Source organism: Aulostomus chinensis, chromosome 8 (genome assembly GCF_037954235.1).
Source record: "Aulostomus chinensis isolate RoL2024-O1b breed Wild chromosome 8, RoL_Achi_v1.0, whole genome shotgun sequence".
In the NCBI taxonomy this organism is placed as follows: Eukaryota; Metazoa; Chordata; class Actinopteri; order Syngnathiformes; family Aulostomidae; genus Aulostomus; species Aulostomus chinensis.
This window is the reverse complement of record NC_141327.1, coordinates 20326216-20348327: the sequence shown is the minus strand read 5'-3', so window position 1 is coordinate 20348327 and position 22112 is coordinate 20326216. Positions and strand designations below refer to the sequence as shown.

General features: G+C 39.6%; 1 long non-coding RNA gene across 2 annotated transcripts in view; it reads left to right on the top strand.

The window, feature by feature from the left end:
• The window catches only part of LOC147257552 (uncharacterized), a 106544-nt gene that overhangs the window by 66241 nt on the left and 18191 nt on the right, over window positions 1–22112 (top strand). For both annotated transcript variants that reach the window (XR_015117482.1, XR_015117481.1), the window contains exon 3: window positions 10825–10890. This is a non-coding gene — a long non-coding RNA (uncharacterized LOC147257552). The remainder of the gene's footprint in view (window positions 1–10824; window positions 10891–22112) is intronic.

The window sequence follows — 22112 nt, the reverse complement described above, 5'->3', positions numbered from 1 at the left end:
AAGATGTCTAGAGTTTGTTGCTTTGTGTGTTTCTGTTGGGGTCATCTGTTGGCTGTGCTTTGCTTGTGTTTGTATTTTCTTCTTTAGCTTTCATTTTGTGGCTTACGCTTTTAGTTCCTTTGCTTTGGCCTTTTTTTTAAGTTAAAAAAACAAAACACTTATGTTCTTGGGATAGCACTTTGTGATTGTTTGTTTTTGTGTTTTGTTTCCAGTGTCCTCATCAGTAAAAGTGTTAAAAAGTTCTTCAGGTGACGTGTTTTTAATCAGTGATTCTGTGTGCACTGGTTGAGTACATGCAACTCTCTCCTCTAACTGGAAGAGAACCAGTGAAACATCACTCACACTCAACGTCCATAGGAGTAAGAAAAGAAATGTTCTCTCTCCATCAGTATCACACTCAACAATGGAGCACTCACACCCTTCAACGTCACTGCATCAAGGTGAGCAGTTAAACCATTAAAAGGCAACAGGAAAAGATTGTCGGCGGATCATTAAATTGCTTTGCCATTCTCACATTTAAGGAGTGAGATTCCCTCTGGGTTGGTTTCAGATGTGTGGGCGAGGTCGCTTATAATCAGCTAGCCTGGGGATAGTGAATGCCTTCGGTTGTGGTAGCTGTGTGAAAACTGCAGCATTGTATTATTCCTACAATAAAAAGGCGTGCGTCTGACAAAGAAGTGTGTGATCGTGATGTGTTGAGATTTCTCCCGATATTTTCATTTGATCAATACTTGCCATGCAGCTGTCACAACTGGCTTATCGTGTTCAAAGCCTAGCTTTTAAAGTAACAAAGTAACAACCAAAGATATGTGTCCTATATACAGTATAGCCTGGTTAGATAGAAATAACATATGAAAAAGATACTGAAAAAAATGCAAAAAAAACATGGTGGAGGTTACATGTAATATGTAACATGCTAATGTGAGTCGTGCCCTCCCCTCGCTGCTTCTACCTCCTGAATACAGCAAAGGGAAATAACCGAAAAATTTCCATGTTACAATGGATTTAAAAAAAAAAAAAGGCAAAAGCGGAGAAGCCTGAGTAGAGCTGAGGTGAGATGTGCATGTTATTCCTGTTCTGCAGACAAAATAACCCGATTACTATCTTATTTTCTGAGAAAATCATCAAAATGTGGGGAGAGAAAATATTACTTGAAAATAAAAATAGAACAATTACTGGATCAGATTCGTCCTTCCACTAAATTATAAAAATCTATTTTTTTTGTGATCTGGTGTACACACAAACAATAACATCTAAAATTGGTGAAGGGGTAGTCATCTGAGCCTGAGGGAGTGAATATGAATATCATGTGTCCTGACAAAATGGCAGCTACACCAGATAAAATGTGCCCTATCACAGAAATGAGCACCCTGATTGGCCCTTCACGGCAGCAGTCGTGTTAGGCCGCTGCAATTTTTCCACAAGAGTGCAACAATAGCCATCTGCTCATCAGGTGGTCAGATTCATGAAGCTGCCTTTTCTAATCAGCTCCAGCCTACAGTGGCTTCTCGAAAGACACTGAAGGCAATTAGTTTAAAAAGCATTACTTGACATTTAACTCTGCTCTCCCCCGCCCTTTCCATGAGCCGGTGAATTGCTGACATTTGAAGCAGACTCAGGTGGCTGAAGACTGTAATTTTACTTGGAATAAGCTTCCATCAGGAGCCCAAACCTTGGTTGCTAACTGTACGCTACACCTGCTGCAGAGCAAGTTGTGTAGAGAGAGGGATGGTGGGGTAAAAGGGAAATTTGATCCCAGATAGAGTCAAAATGCAATTACGGAGCTGAAGTGAGGGATTAATAGTCCAACCATCAAAATAATGAGACAAAGCACCTTTTTTCTTTTTTACTAGAAAGGTGGATAACCTACATGTGGGTCTCTTTTCCTGTAGGTTCACAGTGGGTAGCCTCAGCACGCTGCCTGGTTATTATCAGCGTCTCGGCTGATCCTGGATCACGACGCTGACCTGCATGATTATGGTCTTGTCTGAAAGCTGCACCAAATTGTGGTGAGCTAAGTGGGTTGTCATTGTGAAAGGTGGTTCTACAGGAGGAAAATGAAATATCCTCTAGCGCTCATGTGGGCGCTCATAAGTGACTTTACTCATTTTTTCCTTTAATTTGTCGCTGGCATGTGTATGTGAGTATACATTTTTTAGTCGTATCATTTTAGTCTGCATTGCATTGCAGATGAACTGGGTTTATCAAAGTGAATATGATATCAGTTTCTAAATAATTCATAATTATGCATCAATGTGTTCCCTGTCGTTTCCAGAAAAGGAGAGTTACGTAATGCATCATACTGTAAATAGCTTCACATGAAATTATATAGACTTATTTTGCGAAGGGAAATTTCAAGGAGCCTTAAAGGACAACTGTGACAGGTTTAGTTATATTAGCTTCAGGAAGGTCCAGCATTATATATGAAAAGACTCAGCACACCTGATGAATTTGTCTTTTCGTCTATCTCTTTTGATGAAAGTAAACTCTTTTTCATTATCGTGATTTCCCATACTGGGAGTACACGCAGTTATGTCAGTGGTATGCAAATACATTAATTAATATAATTAATACATCTGTTATAGCTTCTCCTCTCATAATCTTAAAAAAATAGAGCAGTTTAATGTGTTTCCTATTAAGTCCTACTTCTGTTCCTCTGATTGACCCTGATCTATTCCAGCCCACAAGTCTATAGGCACCAAACAGCCAATCAGAGGGAGAGAAGGGTTGTGGGCGGGTCTTCTAGAGGTGAACACGGAGTAGGATTTTTTTTTACCTGGAAAAAAAACTCTTCTGTATCCAATATGTTACCAAACTTGCTCGAATATGGTTGAAACAGTCAGAGGGTGGTATAAACCAGCTGAAGACCGAGTCTGAGACTATCAAATCCATTTGCTCCAGGGCCTCTGGAGCTAGCATTATGTTAGCTATGCTAGCCTTTAGCCACCGGTAGTTGTTGCCCCATTTGTGAAGGTACAGTAGGGCGGCAGGTGGGGGGAATTTTTAAGGGGGTACAGGAACCTTAACAAAAGCTTAGAAACCACCGCTGAAATAGATTCATTAAGATTATTGAAAACATTGCCTCACAAGAAGCACGGAGTCAATGAAGAGCCGTGCTTCAGTGTCTTCAAACAGACTTTGTTTCACTTCAAATCATTAGGAAGTCTGTGATTAACAGGGGTCAAGAGCAAAACCATGACCGCTCTCTGTGAAGTTCCCGCTTTACTAACTTCGGTGAAGATGAAACGGCAGCAATTCCTCTACAGTTAATTATAAAATGGAGACATAATCTATTACTTTTAAAACTCTGGGAAAAGTTTTCTTAATGTTGTCAGATATTTAGAAGAATAACTTTTTGTTTTAAATTAAATGAACCAGTGTATACCTGTACAATTAAAACAATATACACACGTGACCTGTGAACTCCCATCTCACAGCCTCCATGCTCAGTTTTAACATATGTAGATGCTGTGTGTATGTAGTAGAGATAGTTTTTACATTAAAATTCAGCTCCACGAATGCCTTGTATTTGTAGTGCGTGATGCTCTTTGATCATGACATCATACCGCTATCAACACTGCAATCTCTCGCTCTGCAGTACGGTGGGCCATGTGAGGACATTTCAACCTCGATGCTCTCTGTTGTATAAATACTGAGTGTATTCTGGAAACAGGTATAGCACACACAATTTTCATCCCTCCTGAGCCCCTTGTCTTCCATTTACTGTTAGACATGCAGTACGTGGCGTCTCCGCTTTACACTTCTGGTGACTACATTTTTGGAGATACCTGAATTTTTTTCATAAAGGTCTATTAAATGACAATTGATTGAAATTGATTCATATCTTTCTTTACATCTCCAATACTATTCTATTCTATTCTATAATTGGATCACAGCAGTCCTGTTAACAGTGGCATGTAAATGTGACAAGAGGACACATACAACCTGTTTGTGTTAACTATTTTATTGCACAAATGCAAAAGGGACCAAAGTAAGAGGGATTTCAAAGGTCTTTGTGCATGCTGACATGCTCACAATAGCCAGGGCTGGCCAAAATGCAGTTTGGGGGCCAAAATTAGCCTGCTGGGAGGTTTAATTTGGTCCGCCAGATGTAAATAAATAACAGCCATACGATTTAAAACAGAAATTTTATTTATTTTTTACTGTAAGTCACAGTTTACGCTATTTTTTATGAGGTAAAAAAAAAAAACCCACTTTAAATATGTATAAATGTGTGTCTTCAATAATGAATTATTTTCTCCCCACTTGATCAGATGTAGTGACACTTTATGTAGGACATCAGTTTATAAGTTAGAGACGCATTCAAGAGACAGCAGAGATACACAGACTTCAGGCATTTCAACAGCACAGAATGTGTTTGCTTTTGACTTGTGGCCCGCCATTCTCTTTCAGTTTTGGCTCACCAAGGAAAAAAAGTTTGGGTACCCCTGCAGGAGCACTGCTGATGAAAGCTGACTTAATATTTGGCTAACCTGTTAGCATGCTGACATGATCACTGAAAATATAATAGCCAAGGAAAGGAACTACAAAGGGACGGATGACTCATCTTTTTTTCACTAGAAGCCTTTTATCCATCTAGGTCAGAAGTGCCAACAACCTGCAGTCTCTCATGGCCAGTGGGGGGCGACTCTAGTGGTGTATGATGGTATAGATGTAAGAGAAAATGACCCTACTTCTCATTTGATTTATTACTGCGTTTGTAGCCCCGGGTCTCCTCCTCCTCCTTCGCAGTGGCGTCTCTTTCTCAGTGTGTTTGTGTGTGTGCTTGATTACAGGAGTGGGATCAGGTGTGCAGGTGTCAGGTGCCAAGCTGCTGTTCATCACTTTCAATCACTGCTGCCACAAACACTGGGCCTCAACTCCATTACTGTTCCAGATCTTAGCGACGCTGTCAGTCTTGCTCTACTGCTTTATTGAGGTCCGTTGGAAACGTCTGCTGTTCTTGTCCTCATCTCGCATGCAACGCCTGTCCTTATCCCACCCCTATCCCTTTAGACAGCTCTAGACGTATTCCCTTCTTCCCCACGTCCCTTTCAGCTCCCCACTGACCTGAAGACTAAATACACCCCCAAGAATTTAGTGCGTTCCCCTTTTTTCAGTTAGCAGGTCTGTTGTCGGCCTGCATTTGGTTTTTGTCAACTCTTCTGCATAATACTGTGGTAAACATTTCACTGCTGAGTTATTATCTCAATTGCTATTGTTAAGGCCTCTTCAATCGTAGAGCAGTATTTTCATCATGTATGTGATCCCATTTATTGCTAAAACAATGCTTTGGAGCCCAGTGATTGACAAGTAGCCATCATGCAGCTAAAGTAGTTGATTTGAGTGAGCTCCTCTCCCTCCTTCAAAACATTGCCACCTCTGGCTTCTAATAACTCACTTATGTGAAGATGGTTGACCTCCGTAGTCATCTGGATTGGAAAAGTTGGTTTCTTACGCGTTAATGCAGTTTTTGGTTTTATTTGGCATTATTTGGAGACATTTAATCATGTTAATGTTCAGGCAGGCTTTGGAGGCCGCTTGCTTTCTGAACCATCAACTAAATCACCTCCACCATCCCCAGGACCACTGGGATTCACGAAACAGATTGGGAAAACACTGAAAAGATTTTAGTGGTCAAAGGTCAAGTTCACTGTGACCTCAAATGTAACTCAGGAACAATTTGAGGGGAAAATTTGGTTGAAACGGAATCATGGAAGAGCTGATTTTATTGCTCAAAAATCCCCTGGAAGCATGAGCCACTGCAATGCAACAGTTCTATGTTGCTTCCCTTCTATTCATTGCTCCCATATATTTACAACAGTAATCTGTTGCTGTTAACATGTCAGCTGCTGGCTCATTCTGAGGTTAAAGCCGCCGTTCCATACGCTCATAATTGCTAGTATGACATAGACGCCCTGTGAACTAAGCCATCCCACCAAAGTTAATTGTTATATAGCCTACAATTTTACAATATGGAATTGCTGAGTGGCCCAGTCTGAAATAGCTCAACATGTTTTCAGACATCCAAGCTTTGGAGAGTGAAGGCTAATTAAAGCCTCTCCTCCATGATGTGTTTTGCTTTGATTTTACAAGGAGCATCTGATTTTCTGACCTGCAAAGTATGCAGTGAGCCAAGAGATAGCTGTGCATTGTGCCCTATAATTAGTGGTTCTTGTTAAAGTGAATTGAGATCCCAGTTGGCCAGGAGACAGCCAATTAACTTTCTCCTCTCCTTTCTGTTACGGTATACTCGGGTTCTGAGGGAATTATTTAGCCCTTCTTTCCCCTGATATAAAGACAGTCAAGTGTGTCGAACACTATCATTTACACTGCATTCTTTCATTTTTGTACAGGTTACCAATGTTGCTATGGGGATTACAGATTTTCTTTTTACAAATATTTTTAACTCATGTTTTCTGGATACAGTATATCAATCATAACTGATTTTCTAAATGAACTCACACTACTATTTTCTCAATGAATGATGCATTGGATAGCATAGGGTGCATTTGGGGGAAAAAAAAGTAAAAAAAAACAACAACAAAAGATCAATGTCATTAGGTAAAAGCCATCCTCCCAGGAATGCACAAGGTAACGGTAAATGTGGCATCAGTCATAAATGATACCTCTTGTGGACAATCAAATGGTCCGCCTTGGATGTCCCTTTTTGGCTGGACGGTAAATATGTCAATGGAACTTCAGATCCTACAGATGGCTGCATCATTTTCCTGACGTCTGATCAATTACATCTTAGTTGGCACTCGTGACTCATGAACAAAAGAACTGTGACGGTGTCATTTTGTAAATGTCGACGTGTTCTGAGAATATGTGCTGTTTCCTCTGCTTTTGTAAAAATAACACACACAGAACCCAACAGCAGCAGACAGGATGAACCATTGACAAAGTGATTGAATTGAATGAAGTTTATTTCATTAGCATGAAATGCAAAACTGTCATGTCAGTCTATCATATATTAATATATCTCATATTACCTCATTTTTGGTTAATTTCTTTTACTGATGAATCATAGTAGAATTAGTAAGCCCTCAGAGAACACATCATTGATTATTTTCTAACTCTGATCTTAATTGCTTCCTCTGTTTATGAATAAATATCTGGTTGCTTTCTTCAGAATGTTCCTCACATTGAAGCCCGTATTCAAATGAGTTAACCCGGCGCTCATTAAGCTCACCACCACCAGGCTAATCTCGTGCCGCTCTACGGGCAGAGCACGTGCACTGGAGACTTCTGATAGCTACATCCTCGTAGCCATCTGCTAAGTTAAGTTTGGATTAAAAGTTAATTATGCATGCGTTCTACACTTTCAACATGTTATTGCTCGAAATAGAATATCCACAGCAGTAACTACAGAGTAAACTGTGGTGCAGGGTGAGTACACGTGGACAGTGGTTAGTATTAATTGTCACTACCAGAAGATGGAGACAAAAAAGCCTCGCAATAGCTTTAACTCAGCGGAATAAGAGTTCCAAGGTTCGAGTCCAACTTTATTAAACCAACTGTCTGACCCCCACGCCGGGAAGAAAACGTGAAAGCTTTCATATTGTATTTGCTTGTCTTAGATGAAGTGGTGGGCGGCCAGGTGGTGCAGTGGTTAGCGCTGTCGTCTCACGGCAAGAAGGTTCCATGTTCAAGTCTTAGCTCAGGCACGGGATCTTTCTGTGTGGAGTCTGCATGTTCTCCCTGTTCCTGCGTGGGTTCTCTCTGGTACTCCAGCTTCCTCTCACAGTCCAAAGACATCAAGAGGGGACGAGGCTGATTGATACTCTAAATTGACTGCAGGTGTGACTGTGAGTGTGAATGGTTGTCTGTCTGTATGTGTTGGCCCTGCAATGGACTGGCGACCCATCCAGGGCAAACCCTTCCTCTCGCCCCAAAGCTGCTGGGATAGGCTCCAGCCCCCCCCGCGAAGCGGAAGAAAATGGATGGATGGATAGATGAAGTGGTGCACTGCAGCCTCTTGTGGCAGGAATTAGTATGACAAGGAGAGACCTGATTTCAAAAGTTAAAAACAAACCTGAGAAAAATATTTCGTTTTTTTAGCATACAAAACTTTTAGCAGACCTTTAAAATGGATTGTCATATTTATTATTTTGTTTTCTCACCTTGTTCTAAGGTTTACCATAGTAAGAGTTGAAATATCTCTTGAAGATGAACATCTTAGTGTTGGTAACCTTGTGGTATAAAGGTTTTTTTTCTTTTGACAAGTCTTGTTGCTTGGCTGGATCAAAGTTTTTTTGTAAGACCTTTTCAACCAAGGCCTTTTTTGTCGCAGCAGGAATGGAGAATGAACACCACGTGTGACTCACGTTGAAAAAAAAAGAAAAACACACATGCACGCTCACACACGCAAAAAACAACATCTTGCACCCAACATCAGTTCTCAAAGCTTTTTCTGTTGTGTTTGGGGCAAGGAGGTTTAGGGAAAGTGCTGTAATGGTTTTTCCTGACTTGACTTGAAGAGCTCCATCTGAGCATTTATCAAACTTCCTGACAGGAACTTTCAAAAGTGGAACGTTCTTGATACCAAACTGATGTTATCCTAAAATGTTGGTTTACACTTTTCCTACACTCTATTGTTGTCACTATTGAATAACAATCCTATCTGACTCAAATATACTTGCATTGCATGTAATAATAAAGACTTCTACACCATATTTCAAATTTCCACTTTTTTTAACCTGTTTTATTTTATTTCACTTAATTTTGAAGCAGCAGGTAGGAAGCTGTACTGTGAGACACCATCAATTTCTACAGGGAAATTAGAAAATGGATGCAACAAAATAAGTTTACAAAGAAGTCCAACTGTCCTCAAGGTTACTCATATTGATGAATCCACCTAATGAAAGACAGTTACATTTGTCGGCAGATATTTTTACAGATGCACTTATGAGGCTAAATCAAAGTGGAAGTGAAACTCTGCCATTGTGGAAGCAGAGCAAAATGCAACCGTGTTAATGTTAAAAGTACTTGGTACTTATTACTCCTGTTTAGTATGTAGTAACGTTCCAGCAGGAACCTGCTCAAAAAACAACCATCAATTCATTGCTTTGCAGTGTTTACACTGGTGCAGTTTGATCAACATTAATTCATACATTAAATACTTAACATGGCTATTGTTGCTCACCTAGCTGATGCCTGCTTACAAATGTCCTTAATAGTTTATTTAAAGAGATAAATGCAAATTTGGCCTAATTTATTCCAAAGATGTTACCAGTTAATCCCGAGCATAAGTGTCATGTATATTGGACACAAAGGCGAAGGAATATCTCCGTTGGAGCTTCTTTTCTTTTTTTAATGCGGATGATGACTCATTTGAATAAACTATGCAGCAAAACCTTTGCTCTACCCTTGGAGGATGTATCTTTTTCAATCCCCGTGCTTCTTTCAAGCTCATGCTAGATGAAATGCAACTGTCATATTGCATTATAATTACAGTGGTGCCCCTGTAAGCCAATAATGTCATGTAATCTCAGTGATGATACCTACTAGAGCTCTGATTTGTGTTTACCTCACTGTGTTACATCTCAAGGTGACAAATGATTAAGTTCAGCTTTAGTCCTCTCTGACTAATAACTTACAGTTACTGCGGCAAACTGCCTACACCCATCTGTGTGTTTCTGTAAATGTCTCTCTCTAACACACACACAGTCACTCTCAGACACACACACACACACACACACATACACACACAGATATTAATCTGCTGCAAATCCCTTGTTCGTATTGCAAGTCTCAGAAGCATCTTTTCTCATCAAACTATTTACCCCATGTATTAAATGTTTTTCTGTCATGGTCTGACAACCTCAAGCTGTTAGGAGCACTGTGCTACCTTGTTACATAGTCAGATATATGATCTCCAAGTATAATAAAATCAAAACCACACACATTAACTGGAGTGAATCGTGTAGGTCTGATCATCATCTTCTTTTGGAGTTACAACGTGAGATGTCCATTAGTAGTAAAATTATACTGTTACTTCTAGTGATCGCTGTTGTAGCCATACAGATGACCAAAACTTGTTCCAATGACTGTGCCTGAGTCCTTCTGTGTGTTATTGGCATGTATTGTGGTCTTGGAGACATTTGCTATACCAGGAACCACAGTGAGGTAGTTTTAAGACTTGGGCAGGTTTTGTTGCTTGGGCAGCGTTGCTGGACACATGTACTTTACTTGAGCGTCATTTGTATTTTAGAGTACACATAAAATCTGAATTTATCACTTTGGAGAAAACATGGCAAAATCTGACAATGACATTCACCTTCAAACTTGAGACGGAACAACAAATGAAATCCAGACGTTTTATTTTACCAGGAATTTTTATGTCTCTGCTTTTACTTGCTGAAATGAAGGGAGTTAAACAATGGTTGTGGGCTGACCAAGCACGTCAGGAGAAGCAAGTCTGAGCACGCGTGCCCACCTTGGCAAGTCTGAGCAAAATAACATAAGAACAAGCCAACACATAACTATAAACCAGCCTCTAAGGTGTATGTGACATGTTATTTTGTAATATGTGAGAAATGAAAATATTACAGGTGTGTAAGAATTTATAACAGAATGCAGCTCCATTTCTTCAATTGTTTTACAACAATAGGCTAGTCTTCTGTTGTTAAAATCTTTATCAGTGGTTGGATGTCACTGTGACAATCATCGCATTGTCAAACCTGGCTTCCATATTGATTCAGATACTTTAGTATTTCATTTTTATTAGCTCTTTCAGGCTAATAAAAATACTCATGGATGAAATTAAAGATGATAAAAACTAAGACAAACTCCCTTTTGTGCTCATTTCAATCACTACAGAATCAGAAGAGGTGGATGTACTGCGTTTCTCAACATTTTCATGTCACAACCTCCCAGAACAATCAGGTAGGTGCTCACTAACCACTACCACCCCATCCCCCCACCCCAATCCTTTCTTTTTTTGTCACACAGAAATAATGAAAAATTCTGTTTTGGCTTTATTGAATTAGATCGTAATAGCACTGTTACAATCGACATGTGCCCTTTAGGCCCAGAGGATGGAAAAAATACATTTTTAGATTACTGAAGTAATTATGTCAAAACAAAGCATGCCACTGATATAGGTTGCAGTTTCTAGTCGAAATGAAGCCTTTATTTTTTCACATAACCACTTGCCAAGAGAAATCTTTCCCAGAAATCCTGTTGTAGCCTTTGTGAGACAACATGAGAGGAAATTGTGAAAGGATTCAAGATTCTACACTCTTAATAAATGGACTCCATAGTACTTTCTAGCCTTACCTCTGATTTCAACCCCACTGCTGCTGAAATCAGGGTTTAAAATTGCTTTTACATGCACTGTACTTCCCACACTTGAAAAATGTCACCGCACAAATAGCTGTAGAATTTAGGAGGATTTGTGTATTGTGTTGAACAAAAAGACCACACAAAAAAATAAGTCAAAAGATTACAGTATATGTTGCGCACACGTCCACGCTTGTATTCAGCTATGAGTCACTGCGATGACTCTGCATTGAGTTGAGGTGTCTTCTAGTCAATGTGGACCTGCCGCAGGCTATCTTAGCCACTGAAAATCTTGATCTTGTGTGTGTGTATGTGTGTGTGTGTGTGAGTGAGATAGAATTTCTTATGCTCAAATTCCTCACATCAGCATTCACCTACAAAGCGCTTATGTAGCAGAAACAGGGCTGTGAGGGGAGCCTCCAGAGTGACAGGAGGTGAATTAGAGAGTGATTAGAGGTGAATTTTAATTCACACTCCCATGTGTCTGCCTGTCATTTATAGGACAGGCCATTTGCAAACTAACAAGAGGAGTGTCAGACAGGCTGAAGTGTAGACACACCAGCGCACACATACACACACATTCTTGTGTAGACCTAAACATATGGTTGCTGCATGTCCTTCTAGACGAAATCACACACTTTCCTTCTCCAATGAGAACAATTGGTATATTGAAGTTAGTAATCTTTGAAAATAGGAATTTCGACTGTCTTTGCTTTATGCTAAGACATTAGAAAAGCTGAGGGAGAGGAGAGACTCCAAGAGTAGCTGGTGTCTTCCAGAATGTGTTTAACCTTTTTCCTCTATGGGCATTACACTAACACAATCATACAAAGAATGCTTTGTAGGCTGGTTGGATGTTTCACCTCTCATCTCCATTGGACATTTACATGAAATGATATAGAATTCAGGGATACTTTGCAACATGAATAGCTTAAAATCAAAAAAAACAAAAACAAAGCTGCCCTCCTCTGTCAAATTTGTAGAAGTTAGATTTTAGGGATCTACAGGAGAATTCGGCGATACATCTGGGAAAGTTCGTACAGCATTTACAATGACAACTCATTTAATTTAATCTGTGATTTATGTGTCTGTCTGTCGTATCTGCAAATCATCAGACAATACGTTCACAATGTCAAATAACGACACTCCCGACCCATCAAATACTGACGCTTTCTCATTGAGCCATTTTTCTTACATGGACACACACACACACACACACACACACACACACACACACACACACACACACACACACACACACACACACACACACACACAGCAGCCGCTGGGATCTGTGTTAGACCTTGCAGCCCTTTCAGATAACCCTGACATAAACCCATGTGTTTCAATGTGAGATACAATGTTTCTGATTGCAGTATATATTGAGAAAATCCATGTAAGGGGAAAGGTTGGGGTGCCAGACTTAACAGTGGGTGTATATCAAAATTTACAACAAGGAACTGACCATAATGACACTCCATGCTGTAAATGTGACCCTGATCGTAAACTGTTTATAATGCTTTACAAAAACATAATTAGTTGAGTTCAGTCTTAAGTAAAATCCTGTCCTGTCCAGACATGAACGTATCCCATGTCAATGCACATGAGGAAGTTAGCTTAGGTAAGCTTCCAAAACAACTATCTCTAAGTGTCTGTGTGGTGAAATGACTACAACAACCATTGGGTGGCTTGAGATTAAAAACCACAGCAAAGGTTTTTAGCGGTGATCAACAAAGAAGAGCTGAGGGAGGAGGGGCCTCATTGCAAACTCACTCAGTATATTAACCTACTTTATGTAGTTATAAGAACGCATATGACCTCGTTACATAATTATATAGGAAACAATGATAAAAGACTAAATACATACAGGAGCAGCGTGGCCCAGAGGGAGAGTGGTCGTCTAGCAACCGAAGGGTCGCTGGTTGTCCTCACTTCCCCCGGTGACGATGTTGAAATATCCTTGAGCAAGATACTAAACCCCTAATTGTTCCTGATGGCCCTGCGTTGGACTGGCGATCCAGGTTGAACCCCGCCTCTCGCCCAGTGACAACCGTGATAGGCTCCACCCCCCACGACGTGAAGACACAGATTGCTGCTCCATCCAAAATTCTGAATGATCGATATTTACACCTTTTCAGTGGTTACATCTTATACTGAATCACTGTGATGCATGTAGGTCTAGTTAGTTTGAAGCAAAAAAAAACAACAACTTTCAAACACACTTTAGTCAAAGTCGTGCATACGGCACGCACGCAGTAACCGTAGCTGTCGCTTACTTTGCCACCCAACAGCGTCTGTATGAGACGGAGGAAGATGCCTTTGAATGACAAAGCACGGCTTTTTGGTGACTCGAGGTAAGAAGGGACTCCATCACAGAACAAAAGCTGTTTCTTGACCATTTTTAATGGAATGTAACCATCTGATCCAATTTTGCTCTTGCCAAAAGGTTACTGGTCTGATGAGCCTTGTTGGCCATTCCGTTGACATGCCTCCCCACTCAATCTCAATCACTGCTCTGCTAATTGATGGACACATCAATTTTTCAATATTATTAATGACAACAGCTGATGTGCGTATTTGTCTGGTAAGGCTCGGCAACACAAGGGCATTACTGAATAAGTGCTGCGGCAGATACAGTCTCATCTGGGAGGTGTTTTTGTGTCTGTGTGTGTGTGATGGATCCTCAGTGGAAGCCCAATATATTACACCGTGTGAAGCAGCTTCATTATTTAGGTTTGCTATGTATAAGTGCTCTCAGTCATTGCGAGCCTTGACTATTGTTTACTCTCAAGTCCATCAATTTCATACGGAAACAGAGTTTAACTGGAACAAGGACATGAGATCACATTACTCCTGCTCTCAAGTCCTTGACTGGCATCCAGTTGTTGTTGTTGTTGTTGTTTTTTAGGGAACATTAGAAGATTTAGAGTCCGACGGTCTTTATAGGCTGATCTTCACCTGTCACACATGCTGTACATCAGTGTAATGTGGAGCACATAAATAACTACACTTTCAGTAGAAAAAGGTCAAATAGCTGCATACATTTAAGGTAGTTTCTTTATTATTTATTAGGTACACTTTTTTTGCCAGAAAAGAGGGAGAGAGAGAGGGAGAGAGCTGACAAACTGTATTTTTAAAGCATGAGAAGACCGGATCCCAACGTAGTGTAAAGATTCGCAGTCTTCAATCACTCTGAAGAAGACTGAGTGTCCAAATGGTGCATTCATCCCCAAAACTGGTTTAGTGTGTCAGCTCTCAAGTCTTGACTTTGTTTTCAAACATTTATAGAAGTCAAGTGGGTCTCCGACCACTCTGAGCCGCATAGCAACTCCTTTTTAGATGTCTGCTGAAGTTGCTACTTATAGTTCCTTGCAGGATAAAGGGTTGATTCTAAAATGATGGCTTTTTACACATCTAACAATTATTTAATAACCTCACGAAGGGATGATTATAAAACCTATATTGTGTCCACCATATATTGTGTCCTTCTTTCACCGTGTCTCAAACAGGATGTGTGTTCTCTTGTCTCTGAGGCAGAAAGGCGGTTTCAACTCTCGTCCTTTTAGCTGCTCAAAAGTTCACAGGCAGTTATGTCTGTTTGATATTTGGTGATGAGCAGATACACTCAATGGGCTCAAGAGATGTATTTACTAACATGACTGCATGGTGCTTTATCGACACATTTGCTAAAGTGTGATAATGATTGTTCAGCTGCTACAAGGACGTAAACCGCATCCTCTCTCTCCTGCAAGTCTCTAAAGACTGATGTTTGTTGAGAGCCAGTAAGGACTTTTAGACAGAGATGGCTTTGATTTGAATAAAATAAATAAAAGAGACAAAATATGAGAGCATTAAAACACTACACTTAATCTTTCCATTCAAATTAGCTCCATTAATCCTAATTAAGTCACTACATTATATTTTCCTACTTAATTACATGTGCTACAAAGGAATAATTGCCTTGAAGGATGCATATCGTGATCCATCATCCCTCCAGAGTGGTGTAGAATTTTTTCTGGTAATTAAGAAAGGTGTGTTCATCTGGGAAGTGTTCGGAAGCATGTGAAGATGAAATTAAAAGACCTTTTTTTAAAAAAAAAAAAAAAAGGATCATTTTCAAAATAATTAGAAGACTGAGTTTTATTTCCACCAAAAAGGACTTCTTTCTGTGGAGGTAAACTAATTACCTGGAGAAATTAGGAAATGTCATGCACATTTGACTAATATGTGGGAGATTCAGATGAAGCAAAGATATGAAACTGACATTTTAACATAGTTGTCTATTAGCCATCACGCTTTTTTCAGCATTCTGCTTTCTAAGGATATTAGTTTTTCACATTTTGCTCAGGTTGGTTGTAAAAGAAACAGCATTACAATCTGTTCTTTTCTGCTGCAGGAGAGGAAGGGTAGGGGGGAAATGAGCTATTCAGCAACACTCTGTTAACAATCTTTTTTTTTTTTTTTTTGCCAAAGTTTACAATGAAAGTATGAAGCGTCTGGAGAAAATGGGGAGATGCTCCAGCCTGCACAGTGATTTGCAAGCAAGTGCCAGTCATTTGTTTTTGAATAACTGTAGAAGGACATGGTGCTTTTGTGTGTGTGTGTGTGTGTGTGTGTGTGTGTGTGTGTGTGTGTGTGTGTGTGTGTGTGTGTTTTGATTTGGGATCTCTTTTTTTTTTTAAAGACAGTGTGAGCCAGTTCTTTAATGTCACTTCACAAAAGGACCCATGCTTCCCTACCCTCACCCTATGCCTCGCTCAAGTATTAAAACCAAAATAACACCATGCAAAATACCACAGATGTATCATTTGGAAAATAGATAAATATTACAATTTTTATTTTGACTGATAATGCAATTGTGACACGACTTGCAATATTAGGGGGAAGGTTCATTTTTATGTAAATATTGGGGGTTTCATTGAAAACCCATTAAAACACTATGTGTGCTTTTCTTTGACTCTAACAAAGATGTTTTCTTAAATCTTTCTCATGTCTGCAGCAAAACAGTTTGGTTTTAAATGGGGCTGGGCGATATCAGGAAAACATGCGATGTGCGATTACACTGTTCAATATTGCAATGACGATATGACCTGTGTTAAATGTATATATTTTTTATGAAATATCAAAGGGTACATTTTAGGTACAGTACATTAAAGCATCTTTCTGTTTTATTATTTACAGTTAACATAGACCACAAACATTTAATACCCTATGCCCATTGAATAAAGAAATTGAACAGTTATTTTTATCCAACATATACTTTTATTTTTAACATATTGCATATTGCACAAGGATCAAACCTGACTGTTGGCAAATTCAGACAAATTCCAAGACTCTAACTAAAAGATATCTGGGAGAAAACGTCAATAAAATAAATTAAACATGGCAACTGGCAAATTAAACATTTCTCCCATTATAAAGATCAAGACCTGCCAGTGCCATCATCTTGCTAAACAGGTGGCAATTACAATTCTATGATGGAGAAAACTCGAGTGAGTAATGTAGAACCACTAAATCAAGAGAAAGGGAGATTTATTCATCCGAAAACTCCCTTAACACGTCTCTTATTTCAAGTTCTTCCTCAGGAACACCAACATGTTCACTTTGCTAGGTTTCAAGCAGGAGCGCTGACATGTAACCACATTCCCTGACGTGCGAAAGAGCCTCTCGGAGGGCGAACGAATGGCTGCGGAGTTGTGTTCACTAAACTCACATAAATGGATGGTTGCTGCAATCCTTTGACGTTATGTGGACTCGGTGTTGTCGGCTGTTTGGCGTCTTGGCTGTCTTTGAATTGTTTGTGCAGTTCTTTGTGGTGGTATTTCAGATGTTGATGAAGATTGGTCGTGTTTCCCCTCATAGTTGCCACGACCGCCCCACATGTTTTACACAGTACCTGGGTTGTATGAAGTCGTCTCGTTTGAACCCAAAATAGCTCCGAATGAGGAGCTATTTTTTTTTCGCCACTAGGTCCACTTCATTTTCCTCGTGCTCGCTAGTTTTCTCTGCATCATCATCCATGTATTGTGCCTGCCCTCGGCTCCACTAGCTTGCTAGTGTCGGCTATCACCACACACGGCATATGTAGCTGACACCACACCACCAATTCATGTCATGGGCCGAACACGCAGCTAATTGAACAACGTCGCATGTGATTGGTTTATTTTCGTAGCATGTGAAAATGAACTTCTCATCGTGGACACATGAGTTTTGCGATGTGTTAATCGCATGTTTTGCTATTGCGATGATGATTAAAATTCGATTAATCGCCCAGCCCTAGTTTTAAAACTGAATTGTGATCTACAGTTATCCTTTAACAAATATAGCAACTTCCTGCGGTGTGAAAATTGCACTATTGGCCATTATTAGATTTTAATTACATTTTGATAAATGGAACAACCCCACATACACTTTTACACTCTTTTCCCTTCAATCCCCTTTCAAAACATGGCTAGTTAGATAATTATCACATTCCCATGACGTGAATAAATAGAATAGAATCTGATTGATTGAAACATGTTTGTGGAGGAATGGCATGATCAGATCCCCATTTGAATGTTACTGCTACAACATCATAACTTCCAATGCAAACTTTAAGCTGTGCTTGTCCTTGTTGCACCTGATGATGCACTGCGGAGGTCAAGTGTAGGAAAGTGCTGCACCTCCCAACGAATAAATAAATGTTTCCTCCATATGAAGCAGTGAAAGACAGATTGACTTGTCAGGCTCCCTCAGGTCCACACAGAGCCATGGATCTCATCTGTGTTTTTGTGGTGACCGCAATAGATGGATCCGTTTTTGTTTTTGCTTGCTGCTCTTACTGAGAAATGTACTCTTGTAAAATAAGGAGACAAATCAAGGAATAGTTTAGATGAAATAGAAATAAACTGGGTAAGCAAAAAAAAAATAGCAGGGAAGAGAATAACGGGCACAGCAGTGAGAACAGAGACAATTTGTACCAGGATTATTTGAGAGAAAAACTCAGCGTACTCTGCAAAGAGGTCTACGAGAGAATGAAGGCCCTCAGACAACGAGACAAAACCTTGCTGGACCAGCTAAAGCCTCATTTGCCTCCTCTGGACCAGCTAAAGCATCACCTGGTTCCATTGGACCAGCTAAAGCCTCACTTGGTACCTTTGGACCAGCTACAGCCTCACCTGGTACCTTTGGACCAGCTATAGCCTCATCTGGTTCCTTTGGACCGGCTAAAACCTCTCCTGGTACCTTTGGACCAAGCCTCACCCGCCTCAGCTGCAAATGTCGAAAAGGTGTTTGCTGCATCACTTGAGGGACTTTGTTTACAACTCAAAAAAATGAGGAAATACGCTTTATGATATCCTTTAAATTTCAGTACCAGTCTTTTAAGGTCATACGTGTAATTGAAAATTTTCCCCATCATTTCTACAGTTTAATTGTGTTTTTCAGCAGTGTTGTCTACAGTTGCCTTTTCCATTGTTAACATAAATAAATACTTCTCTTCTTCTTTTTCCAATGTTGTCTTGCATCATGTATTATGCAAATTTGCCTTAAAGGGGCACTCGAAATTCAATTTTTACTATCAAGCAATTGTTATTATCAAGCAAAAGACACGGTTTAGGTTTCTTCTGGTTTACTGGGACAGGGTTTGATCCCCTGCAGTGTCTTCCTGATTGATTTGGCTTTTAGATGAAGCATCATATGGAGGAAACAGGAGGGTGGGGGACAGGAAGGGTGTAGGGGCAGGAAGGAGGATGGAGAGGTCTGGCATCAGGTCTTCTTAGGAGGAATGTGTATTTGTTTTTATTTATGTACCTTGTTTTGTTGGTTGTGATTCATTATTATTTGTATCGTTGTGATCACTAGATACATACAGTTTGGGCTTTATCCAAAAATTAGCGTTACGGTGTTGTATGGCAGGATGAAAGTCTGGAAGAACTCTGCACTGCCGGTGTTAAGATCTGTCCCGAGCAACAAGATTACAAGTGGTCAGTCTTAATACTGCAGGTGTGCAGGCTCGAGTTGTGAATGTTAACAGTTAACACCTATTTAAAAATGAACTCCGTTAATTACAATCCCAAAATACACCAACATGGTGAAAACAGACAAACCAAAGGAATGTTGACCTCTGCAGCACCAGAGACATTTTCTAAAGGGTAACACAGATGATGCAATGCTCTACTTTGAATGAGAAGGTGACAAAGTTCAAGCTAAGCTTCACTGAACTTGTCAACCTTGATTACTTTGAATGGAAGTGAACCCAAACCTTTGTTGTGTTAAGAATTTTCAGGTGACACGCTCGAGAACACGACCATGCGTGAAAACAGTTCCATGTCGCTCAGAGGATGTGCATTCACATTCTCGCGTACGTCATGTTCAAGGTCTAATTGAACACATCCCATGCACTATTGATGCTTTTTATATATATATTTTTTTTTACTTTTTTTTATTTTTTTATTTTTTTTACTTTTTTATATATATATATATATATATATATATATATATATATATAATTCATGGTGCTTCTGCCGCCTAACTTGATTGACAGGCTCATAAAAGGTGACTTCAGATTTGATTGTGTGGAAATGTTATGCGGAGCAGTTGACAAAGTTAGCAAACAGCCTTATTATCCAAAATTGCTTCCATCTTTGGTAGCAGAAAAAAACAACAACAACAAAAACCCCAGCATTGCTGGTTTGATGTCATGTCTGGGCACAGCTTGATAGTTGTGCACGCTGCTTCAATGAAGAAAACAACAGCCTTATTTACCGAGGGCAACCAAGCATAGAGTAAGCCCAGGTAGGCTGAGAACACACCCTGGAGAACTTACACGCTTCTACATTGGAATTCAGAGGGATCATTACAGATCAAACCGTTTTACAACATTCAAAAGACACTTTGACTTTAAAGAGAGACAGAGATCTACTGTCAGTGAATAGAATAAACTAGAATCATGAAATCACACAGTCTTTGTAGTTTCTTAGTGTAGTTTCATTGTGTTTACCATTCTGGAAATCCACATTCCTAGATTTGATTGATATCAAACAATCTTTTACACTCTTGCAACATTAACGTCAAGGAAAACATGCATAACGCTTAATTTACTTCATCTGTTTTTTTCCACTTGAGTTATGAAAGGTAATCAGTCCAATCTGTGTAGCGTAATCCCCTTCTTCCTTGTCAACCATTCATTCAATCTGTTTCAGACTTGGCGGATGAATTTCTGCAGTCCCAAGAAAGAAGTCAGATGTGTGTGAAGTCATTTGGATGAGTGATTAGTGGTTGTCAAGGAAATACACTAAACCCCCATAAGATCAGTTAAGACATTCCAGTTTGTGACTACCCTGTGACATCATCACATTCCCTTATGATGCTGATGAGGATTTGATATCAGAGATGATTTGCAAGCGAGTGGCAGTCACTTATTTTTGAATAATTATAATAAGACATGGTGTGTGTGTGTGTGTGTGTGTGTGTGTGTGTGTGTGTTTGATTATTTTTCAAACCAGGCTAGTCTGCACCTATACAGCCACTTTAAGGACAGTATGTCAAGACAACTGTAGCACTTTTTTTTCCTGGTTTTTATAATCACATTTTGGGTTTGTATTTTTTTCCCTGCTACAACAGGCACAACAGCAACATGAATTTGATTCAATAAGGATCCTCATGTTGGGAAACCCTCTTCATGAACTTGGCACCTAATCTTTGTGGGCTGTACTATATTTTTCACAGCCACTGAATCCATATAACTATACAACTAAAAATGAATCAGGCGTGATGATGCCTGACAGCAATTGTCTGATGTAACGATAGACCTGAACCACTGAGGCTACGTGGCTTTTAGTACATAAACTGGTTTCACAGCAGCATGTTCTCTCTTCCCACAAGTTAATTGTGGTTTTACACACACGGCGATATTCATGTGATGCATGCAGTGATGCGTGCCGTCTGACTTGTCAGTGACTTGCTTGTACATTGGCTTATTGTGGAAGAACGGTCGATCAGGGATGTGTTTGTAGCCTGAAAAAAAACAAACAAAACAAAACCTGTAGCTGATCTTTTTAATAATGTTTCAAAATGACAGCCAACATACTTACTTTCACTGATCAGTGGAATCTGATATCCAGAGTTTAGACTTTTACCATCTGGGAAAAAAATAGATAAATTAATTTAAAAAAAAATCTTGACAGACGTTATGGATCGCTTGACTCATCAAGGCTATGGATGCTTCCCCATAAATAAATAAATAAATTGAGTGTTAAACCTGTAGTCTCTGTGTGGCAGATAATTTGTCTGAAAACTATAGAACGTCTTTACACAATTAGACTGATCCTATCGCTAAGACGGATGTAATTAATAATCATAAGTAATTAGGTGTTAACAATGGTGTGCCACATGCAAATAAAGTGCTTTAATCAGGAGAATTGACGATGTTTATTAATCTGTAATGACAGACTTACTGTCAAGATGCACAACAGTTCTAATGATGGAGGAAGGTCTGTGTGTGAGGTCTTCACCAGCAGAGCCTGACAGCGGCCATATCACAACCAAAACAATAATAATTTGTGTATGCAAATGATTCCATCAAGAGCTTGAATCTGTCTTTTTTTCTTTTCTTTTTTTTTCCTTTCCTCATTGACACCTTCCGGGCTTTGCTGAGGCATTTATCATTCTCGTAAACTTTTGTTCCATGGTCACTGTCATCTATTCTGATGTAAGACAATTAATCTTCTCCCTCCTTAATAACCCATCAATTTAGCCGCTTCACTTGTGAGATGGAAGGGACAATGTCAGAGTCGTACATACAGAGTCATCAGCCAGCTCCCAAAGATGAATCTATTTATTTATTA